The sequence below is a fragment of the Chlorocebus sabaeus genome, chromosome 11 (genome assembly GCF_047675955.1).
Source record: "Chlorocebus sabaeus isolate Y175 chromosome 11, mChlSab1.0.hap1, whole genome shotgun sequence".
Classification (NCBI taxonomy): Eukaryota; Metazoa; Chordata; class Mammalia; order Primates; family Cercopithecidae; genus Chlorocebus; species Chlorocebus sabaeus.
This window is the reverse complement of record NC_132914.1, coordinates 27,088,853-27,098,874: the sequence shown is the minus strand read 5'-3', so window position 1 is coordinate 27,098,874 and position 10,022 is coordinate 27,088,853. Positions and strand designations below refer to the sequence as shown.

The following is a 10,022-nucleotide window of genomic DNA, read 5'->3' as shown; positions in this document are numbered from 1 at the left end:
TTTTGTCTCTGCTCAAACATCAGTTTATCAGAAAAAAACTCCCCTAGTTACTCTATATAGAACTGCACTTCCTTTCGTCTCTATCCTCTTACTCAGCCTTACTTTTCTTCATATCGATTATCACCCTGTATATTAAAACTCTGCTTATTGATTACTCTCAAAAGAATGTAAACTTCTTGAGGGCAAAGACTTGATCTATTTTGTTCACTGCTGTTTTCCCAGTGCCTGAAACATTACCAAACACAAAGTAGGTGCTCAATAAAATTTATTTTGATGAGGATTCATACTTTGGTTTCTTCTGTGTGAAATGGAGATAATATGACTCTCTTTCACACTGGGGCTTATCTGTTACAATATTAGATTGTACTTCAGACTGCCTGCCAGGCCCTTGGGCCATCTCCAATAAGTCAGCTCAGGGAAGGCTAGTGTCCACTATTGACCTAAGCAAGCCAATGACAGCCTACACCTGAAGCAGAGACCAGGAATGTTGAGATTATCTACTGCCCCTTGGCTTTGGTAAGAGGCATCAAAACTGGCTGTGTTGTTTTAGAAAATATCACCTTGAAAGCTCCATGATGATGTACCAATTTGCTCTGATTGTCTCATAAAGCACCATTTTCCTTCCCCATATATTATGGAGGAGATGGCTCTCTTCTCAAAGGGATCTGTGCCATTTTAAAACTTTTCTTCCCATGCAGGATGAGCCACTGGCTGAAATGGTTAGATCACCATCCATCCAGCCATGCTATTGTAACACAGGACACTCATGTAGGATTGAGGCCTGGAAAGTTAAATGCATGATTCCCAGGTGTTAGGGCTCCTTACCAAGAATGTTTGCTTAACTTTGAAAGGAAAGTTTCCCTGGGAACATACATCCTGGTGAACAGGATCAGGTGTTACTTAATAGATATTATGCAAATACAGAGTAAACGTTGGGCTTACCTAGGGGAGTTGGCTGCCGAGGCAATTTCATTCTTCAGCCTTGGCCAGCAACCCAGAATTTTAGGGAAGAGTCAAGGCTGGAAGCCACGTGCAATGAGGATCTAGGAAACCACCCACAGAGTCATCCTTCTTCCAGACTCAGCCTCCTCAGACAAAAAATCCCACTCTGTTCCCAGGCCGGAGAGCCTCCGGGATTTGAATTGCTCAAGCCTGGGCTCACAGACGTGTCACTGTATTCATTTGCTCCACAGGTAGGTGTGTAGTTTGGCCCCATATGCAACCAAGTTAACAGAAACTCGGGAAATTTCAAAATTGATTTTTATGGCAAAAAGAACACATGACCGTTGTGATAGAAAACATTGGAACATACAGGCAAGCACCATAAATTTTAAAAAGAGCTCATAATCCCCAACCGCATAGATTAAACATCATTAATAATTTCTTGTCTCACGTTCCAGACTTTTGTCTATCCACGTGGGAGTACATACAGTGTAAAACAAATTGGATTACTCTAACAATGTTGTTTTATGGTCCTTCTCTATATACTATCCTACGGTAGACATTTTCCCAGGTCATTGATTATTCTGTTCTAGTGAGTTTTTAATGGCCATACAACATTCCAACATAAAAATGTACCATAGTTTGTTGAACAATGCTTTACAGTTGAACATTTAGATAATTTTCAGGTTTTCGTTATTAAAGATAACACTATGATGAGCATGATTGAACATACATATTTGTGTACGCCTCTGATTCCTGTCTAAGAATAAATTCATTCAAATGAAATCATGCAACCAAAACATATGAGTATTTTCAAGGCTTCAAAAACGTTTTGCTAATTTATACTCCTACACTTGCAGCATGAAACAGGCCCTTTCCCAAAGGTGACTTTTAGGTAAGGCTGCTTTGGTGGCCCAAACTAGGGTCCCCCTGCCTCTGATGAAGCTAAACTGTGCCGCTGGAAGCTGCCCCAGGGCAGCTGTGTGCAGAAGGCTGTTTTTGCCCTTTGGGGCCTTCCGGCTGCACTTTCTCATCTCTACAGCCGGGCCAGCTGAAGCATGTGGAGGTCAGGTGATGTGTGTGGGGTCATGCAGCCAGCGGTGACTCAGCCAAACCCACTCCAGCTCCTGAACCTTGCTCAGATCACAAGGCTGAGAGCACTTGCTTTCCCTGCGGCCCACAATTTCCAAATAATTAAAAGAGGCTCCTTGCGCTTGAGTTTGTAGATATTAAGTTTTTGGAATGAGTGGTTCAGCCCCATGACCTTGTTAATTGGTGACACTAAATGCTGTATAATCCTGCCTTCCTTTTTCTTTCTGGAAACAATCAGAATAATTTGTTGAGCTTCCCTGCACTGTATAATTTGCAATGAAGCTTTGTGATGAGTCTGTTCAGGTGCCCATCTGAGAGTCAGATTCAAAGACATAACTGCTGAGCTGAATCAAAACAACAATTCTGGTACATCTGATTCATTATGACTCATGCATCAAACTCAAGCTGCCTATTAAGGTACTAGAACACTCTCACCAACATAAGAAAACCCCTGATGACAAAGATTGGCCAACTCTTGGGAATGATTGTCTCCTTCATCCATAATTCAGTAAGCCAAATTAAATTCAGGTGACCCATAGTCAAGTCAACCTAACAAGACTGTCTCTTCTCAGTGGCTGGGCCAGCATGGGGGATGACTACAGCTATTCCACAGGGAGTCTTTGCTTCCAGTGGTTTACTATCACTGTATTACTCTCTGGAATGGAGCCTGTGAGCTCAAGGTCCTCTGTGGACATCATACTTTGTTCTGATACTTAGCCATACACAGTGGGAGTTGAATCCCAGATGTCCTCTTATGGCCCAGCACCATTTTCACAGGGTTAAGAGAAAATGGAAGAGCATCAACCCCAGCTGGGAAATGACTCTTGACTCTTTCCCCAGGAGAGTATATCAGTTACATCCTCTGGGCATTCAGAGATGAGCCTAATATGTAAAAATTAAACAAAGTAAACAGGCCAAAAAGACACCTACTTGTAGTATAGCTGCTGTGTTATTTATCTGCTAATATAAATGCACAGTCACATAACCTAGCTGATTCTAAACTGCGCAGGTGAGTGTTTGCAGAACTGGGGGCTGGGAAATTTTCTCAGTACCTATTTGCATGAGACTGTGTTTCAGGAAGGCTTTTGGTTGTTAGCTGAAGGATGATGATGGAATTTAATGAGAAGTCCTTGGGACAGAGACTGAAATGGTGGGATGGCCTGGTACTTGGTTCCTATCAGGACATTGGGGGTGATTTGAGCTCAGAGGAATAAGGGATGACAGCCATGTCCTGGGCTTCGGCACTGCTCTAACGTTCTGAAGGTCAGCAGATTTGAGAGCCTTGCAGGGGAGCTGTTGGCATGGATGCTGGCGATGCTCATGACAGGTTCTGCCAGTCATGGCAGGACTGAGGCTCCTTCAGAAGGTGTTGTGAGTAGAGGATGCTGAGGAGGGAGAGGGGGAGAAAGAGAAAGAATAAGGCAAACACCACATGTGATTATATCTAATAGTCTGACTTATGAGTTCCTGTGGGAGAACTTTGGGGAAGACCAGAAATGCTTGGGGAGACCTTGCAGGAGTCTACAGGGCAGGTTAGGCTAGGGCAGGAAACCCTGTTGTAAATGCTGATGCATCCATCACACCAAGGGCGCCCCCCCCCCCGCCCCCGGTTTTTGCACATCAGTCTTTTATTTCTTGGCATTTAGGTAATGGCTGGATTTTTTTGTTGTTGTTGTTTTTGAGACAGGGTCTCATTCTGTTGCCCAGGATGGAGTACAGTGATGTGATCTCAGCTCACTGAAGTCTTGACCTCCCAGGTTCAAGTGATTCTCACACCTCAGCCACCCAAGTAGCTGGGACTGTAGGTACACCACTGCCCCCACCAAAGTTTTGTATTTTCAGTAGAGATGGGGTTTCATTATGTGCTCCAGGCTGGTCTCAAACTCGTGACCTCAAGCAATCCACCAACCTCAGCCTCCCAGAGTGTTGAGATTACAGGCAAGAGCCACTACCCAGCCAATTTCTGTTTTTTTTATTACTGAAAATAACAATGAGGAGGGGGCAAGATGGCTGAATAGGAGCAACTCCTGTGTGCAGCTCTCATCTAGACCAACGCAGAGGATGGGTGGTTTCTGCATTTACAGCTGAGGTACCCGGTTCATCTCACTGGGACTGAGTAGACAGTGGGTGCAGCCCACAGAGGGCAAGCCAAAGCAGGGTGGCGCATTGCCTCACCTGGGAAACACAAAGGGTCGGGGAACTCCCTCCCCTACCTAAGGGAAGCTGTGAGGAACTGTGCACTCTGGCCGAGATACTTCGCTTTTCCCATGGTCTTCCCAACCCACAGGCCAGGAGATTCCCTTTAGTGCCTTTGCCACCAGGGCCCTGGATTTCAAGCACAAAACTGGGTGGTCATTTGGACAGACACTGAGCTAGCTGCAGCAGTTTTTGTTTTGTTTTGTTTTGTTTTGTTTTGTTTTGTTTTGTTTTGTTTTGGTACCTCAGTGGTGCTTGGGAGCCCAGTGAGAGAACCATTCACTCCCATGGAAAGAGAGCTGAAGCCAGGGAGTCAAGTGGTCTTGCTCAGTAAGTACCACCACCATGGAGCCCAGCAAGCTAAGATCCACCAGCTTGAAATTCTCGCTGCCAGCACGGCAATCTGAAGTCAGCTTGGGATGCTCAAGCTTGGTTGGGGGAGGGATGTCCACCATTACTGAGGCTTGAGTAGCTGGTTTTCCCCTCACAGTGTAAAGATAGCTGCCAGAAAGTTTGGACTGGGTGGAGCCTATCACAGCATGGCAAAGCTGCTGTAGCCAGACTACCTCTCTAGATTCCTCCTCTCTGGGCAGGGCATCTCTAAAAGAAAGGCAGCAGCCCCAGTCAGGGGATTATAGATAAAACTCCCTTCTTCCTGGGACAGAGCACCTGGGGAAAGGAGTGGCTGTGGGCACAGCTTCAGTAGACTTAAATGTTCCTGCCTGCCAGCTCTGAAGACAGAAGCAGATCTCCCAGCACAGCCTTCAAGCTCTGCTAAGGGACAGACTGCCTCCTCAAATGGGTCCCTGACTCCCATGCCTCCTAACTAAGAGACACCTAACCACAGGGGTCGACAGACACCTCATACAGGAGAGCCCCGGCTGTCATCTGTAGGGCACCCCTCTGGGATAAAGCTTCCAGAGGAAGGAACAGGCAGCAATCTCTGCTGTTCTGCAGCCTCCACTGGTGATACCCAGGCAAAGAGGGTCTGGACTGGATCTTCAGCAAACTCCAGCAGACCTGCAGAAGAGTGGCCTGACTGTTAGAAGGAAAAATAACAAACAGAAAGCAATAGCATTAACATAAACAAAAAGGATGCCCACACAAAAACCCCATCCAAAGGTCATCAGCATCAAAGATCAAAGGTAGATAAATTCAGGAAGATGAGGAAAAACCAGCACAAAAATGTTAAAAATTTCAAAAACCAGAAGGCCTCTTCTCCTTCAAAGGATCACCGCTCCTTACCAGCAAGGGAACAAAACTGGATGGGGAATGACTTTGACAAATTGGCAGAAGTAGGCTTCAGAAGGTGGGTAATAACAGACTCCTCCAAGCTACAGGAGCAAGGTTCTAAGGAAGCTAAGACCAATGATGAAAGGTTACAGGAAGTGCTAACTAGAATAAGCCGTTTAGAGAAGAACATAAACGACATGATGGAGCTGAAAAACACAGCATGAAAACTTCGTGAAGTACACAAAAGTATCAATAGCCGAATCAATCAAGCAGAAGAAAGGATATCAGAGATTGAAGATCAACTTAATGAAATAAAGTGTGAAGACAAGATTAGAGAAAAAAGAATGAAAGGGAATGAACAAAGCCTCCAAGAAATATGGGACTATGTGAAAAGACGAAACCTACAATTTATTGGTGTACCTGAAAGTGATGGAGAGAATGGAACCAAGTTGGAAAACACACTTCAGGATATTATCCAGGAGACCTTCCCCAACCTAGCAAGACAGGCCAAAATCCAAATTCAGGAAATATAGAGAACACCACTAAGATACTCCTGGAGAAGAGCAATCCCAAGACACATAATCATCAGATTCACCAAGGTAGAAATGAAGGAAAAAATGTTAAAGACAGCCAAAGAGAAAGGTCAGATTACCTACAAAGTGAAGCCCATCAGACTACCAGTAGATCTCTCTGCAGAAACCTTACAAGCCAGAAGAGAGTGGGGGCCAATATTCAACATTCTGAAAGAAAAGAATTTTCAACCCAGAACTTCGTATCCAGCCAAACTAAGCTTCATGAGTGAAGGAGAAATAAAATCCTTTTCAGACAAGCAGATGCTGGGGGATTTTGTCACCACCAGGCCTGCCTTACAAGAGCTCCTGAAGGAAGCACTAAATATAAAAAGGAAAAACTGATACCAACCACTGCAAAAACATACCAAAATATAAAGACCAATGACACTATGAAGAAACTGCATTGGCGGACTCTAAATCATGGCCACCACGGCCACGATGGCGACCTCGGGCTCGGCGCGAAAGAGTCTGCTCAAAGAGGAAGACATGACCAAAGTGGAATTCGAGACCAGCGAGGAGGTGGATGTGACCTCCACCTTCGAAACCATGGGCCTGTGGGAGGACCTACTGCGGGGCGTCTACACTTATGGTTTTGAAAAACCATCAGCAATCCAGCAAGGAGCAACCAAGCAGATCATCAAAGGGAGAGATGTCATTATGCAGTCTCAGTCCGGCACAGGCAAAACAGCCATCTTCAGTATCTCAGTCCTCCAGTGTTTGGATATTCAGGTTCATGAAACTCAAGCTTTGATCTTGGCTCCCAGGAGAGAGTTAGCTGTGCAGATCCAGAAGGGGCTGCTGGCTCTCGGCGACTACATGAATGTCCAGTGCCATGCCTGCATTGGAGGCACCAATGTTGGGGAGGACATCAGGAAGCTGGATTATGGACTGCATGTTGTTGCAGACACTCCAGGGTGTTTTTGATATGATTCGTCGCAGAAGCTTAAGGACACGTGCTATCAAAATGTTGGTTTTGGATGAAGCTGATGAAATGTTGAATAAAGGTTTCAAAGAGCAGATCTATGAAGTGTACAGGTACCTGCCTCCAGCCACACAGGTGGTTCTCATCAGTGCCACGCTGCCACACGAAATCCTGGAGATGACCAACAATTCATGACCGACCCAATCCGCATCTTGGCGAAACGTGATGAATTGACTCTGGAAAGCATCAAGCAATTTTTTGTGGCAGTGGAGAGGGAAGAGTGGAAATTTGACACTCTGTGTGACCTCTACGACACACTGACCATCACTCAGGCGGTCATCTTCTGCAACACCAAAAGAAAGGTGGACTGGCTGACAGAAAAAATGAGAGAAGCCAACTTCACTGTGTCCTCAATGCACGGAGACATGCCCCAGAAAGAGCGGGAGTCCATCATGAAGGAGTTCCGGTCGGGTGCCAGCCGAGTGCTTATTTCTACAGACGTCTGGGCCAGGGGGTTGGATGTCCCTCAGGTGTCCCTCATCATCAACTATCATCTCCCCAATAACAAAGAATTTTACATACACAAAATTGGGAGATCAGGTCGATACGGCCGGAAGGGTGTCGCCATTAACTTTGTAAAGAACAATGACATCGGCATCCTCAGAGATATTGAGCAGTACTATACCACTCAGATTGATGAGATGCCTATGAACGTTGCTGATCTGATCTGAAGCAGATCAATGGGATGAGTGGAGACTGTTCACCTGTTCTGTACTCCTGTTTGGAAGTATTTAGGTCCAGCTTCTATTTAATGGGGTTTATATGGACTCTCTTCTCATAAACGGCCTCCTGTCTCCCTCTGAAGAGGATGTGGGGATTCTGCTCTCTTTTCTTATTTACATGTAAATAATACATTGTTCTAAGTCTTTTTCATTAAAAATTTAAAACTTTTCCCATTAAAAAAAAAAAGAAACTGCATCAACTAATGTGCAAAATAACCAACTAGTATCATGATGACAGGATCAAACTCACAAATAAAAATATTCACCTTAAATGTAAAAGGGCTAAATGTACCGATTGAAAGACACAGACTGTGGATAAAGAGTCAAGATCCATCAATGGTATTCAGGAGACCTCTCTCATGTGCAAAGACGTACATAGGCTCAAAATAAAGGAATGGAGGGAGATTTACCAAGCAAATGGAAAGTGAAAAAAAAAGCAGGGGTTCCAATCCTAGTCTCTAATAAAACAGACATTAAACCAACAAAGATCAAAAAAGACAAAGAAGTGTGTTACATAAGAAGAGCTAAGTATCCTAAATATATATGCACCCAATACAGGAGCACCCAGCTTCACAAAGCAAGTTCTTAGAAACCTACAAAGAGACTTAGACTCCCACACAATAATAGTGGGAGACTTTAACACTCCACTGTCAATATTAGACAGATCAGTGAGACAGAAAATTAACATCGATATTCAGGACTTGAACTTGGCTCTGGACCAAGTGGACCTAATAGACATCTACAGAACTCTCCACCCCAAATCAACAGAATATACATTCTTCTCAGCACCACATTACTTATTCTAAAATCAACCACATAATTGGAAGTAAAACACTCCTCAGCAAATGCAAAAGAATGGAAATCATAACAAACAGTCTCTCAGACCACAGTGCAATCAAATTAGAACTCAGGATTAAGAAACTCACTCAAAACCATGCAACTACATGGAAACTGAACAACTGCTCCTGAATGACTACTGGGTAAATAACAAAATTAAGGCAGAAATAAATAAGTTATTTGAAACCAGTGAGAACAAAGACACAACGTACCAGAATGTCTGGGAAATAGCTAAAGCAGTATTTAGAGGAAAATTTATAGCACTAAATGCCCAAAGAAGGAAGCAGGAAAGATCCAAAATCGACACCCTAACTTCACAATTAAAAAAACTAGAGAAGCAAGAGCAAATAAATTCAAAAGCTAGCGGAAGATAAGAAATATCTGAGATGAGAGCAGAACTGAAGGAGATAGACACACACACGCACACACACACACACACACACACACAAAACATTCAAAAAATCAATGAATCCAGGAGCTTGGTTTTTGAAAAGATTAACAAAATAGATAGACCACTAGCCAGGCTAATAAAGAAGAAAAGAGAAAATAATCAAAGAGACACAATAAAAAATGATAACGGGGAGATCACCACCTATCCCACAGAAATAAAAACTACCATCAGAGAATACTACAAACACCTCTACACAAATAAACTAGAAAATCTAGAAGAAATGGATAAATTCCTGGATACATACACCCTCCCAAGGCTAAACCAGAAAGAACTCCAGTGCCTCAACTGACCAATAAGTTCTGAAATTGAGGTAGTAATTAAGAGCCTACCAACCAAAAAAAGCCCAGGACCAGACAGATTCACAGTCAAATTCTACCAGTGGTACAAAGAGGAGCTGGTACCATTCCTTCTGAAACTATTCCAAACAATAGAAAAACAGGGACTCCTCCCTAACTTATTTTATGAGGCCACCATCATCCTGATACCAAAACCTGGCAGAGATACAACAACAACAAAAAAAATTCAGGCCAATGTCCCTGATGAACATCAGTGCAAAAATCCTCCATAAAATACTGGCAAACTGAATCCAGCAGCACATCAAAAAGCTTATACACCACAATAAAGTCAGCTTCATCCATGGGATGCAAGGCTGGTCCAACATATGCAAATCAATAAATGTAATCCGTCACATAAACAACCAATGACAAAAACCACCTGATTATCTCAATAGATGCAGAAAAGGCCTTTGATAAAATTCAACACCCCTTCGTGGTAAAAACACTCAATAAACTTTTTAGGTATTGATGGAACATATCTCAAGATAATAAGAACTATTTATGACAAATCCACAGCCAATATCATACTGAATGGGCAAAAGCTGGAAGCATTCCTTTTGACAGCTGGCACAACACAAGGATGCCCTCTCTCACCACTCCTATTCAACATAGTATTGGAAGTTCTAGCCAGGGCAATCAGGCAAGAGCAAAAAGTAAAGC

General features: G+C 43.6%; 1 pseudogene; it reads left to right on the top strand.

Moving 5' to 3' along the window:
• The first annotated feature begins 6,447 nt into the window (after positions 1-6,447).
• Positions 6,448-7,892, top strand: LOC103218775 (eukaryotic initiation factor 4A-III pseudogene; annotated as a pseudogene).
• Positions 7,893-10,022: the final 2,130 nt, after the last annotated feature.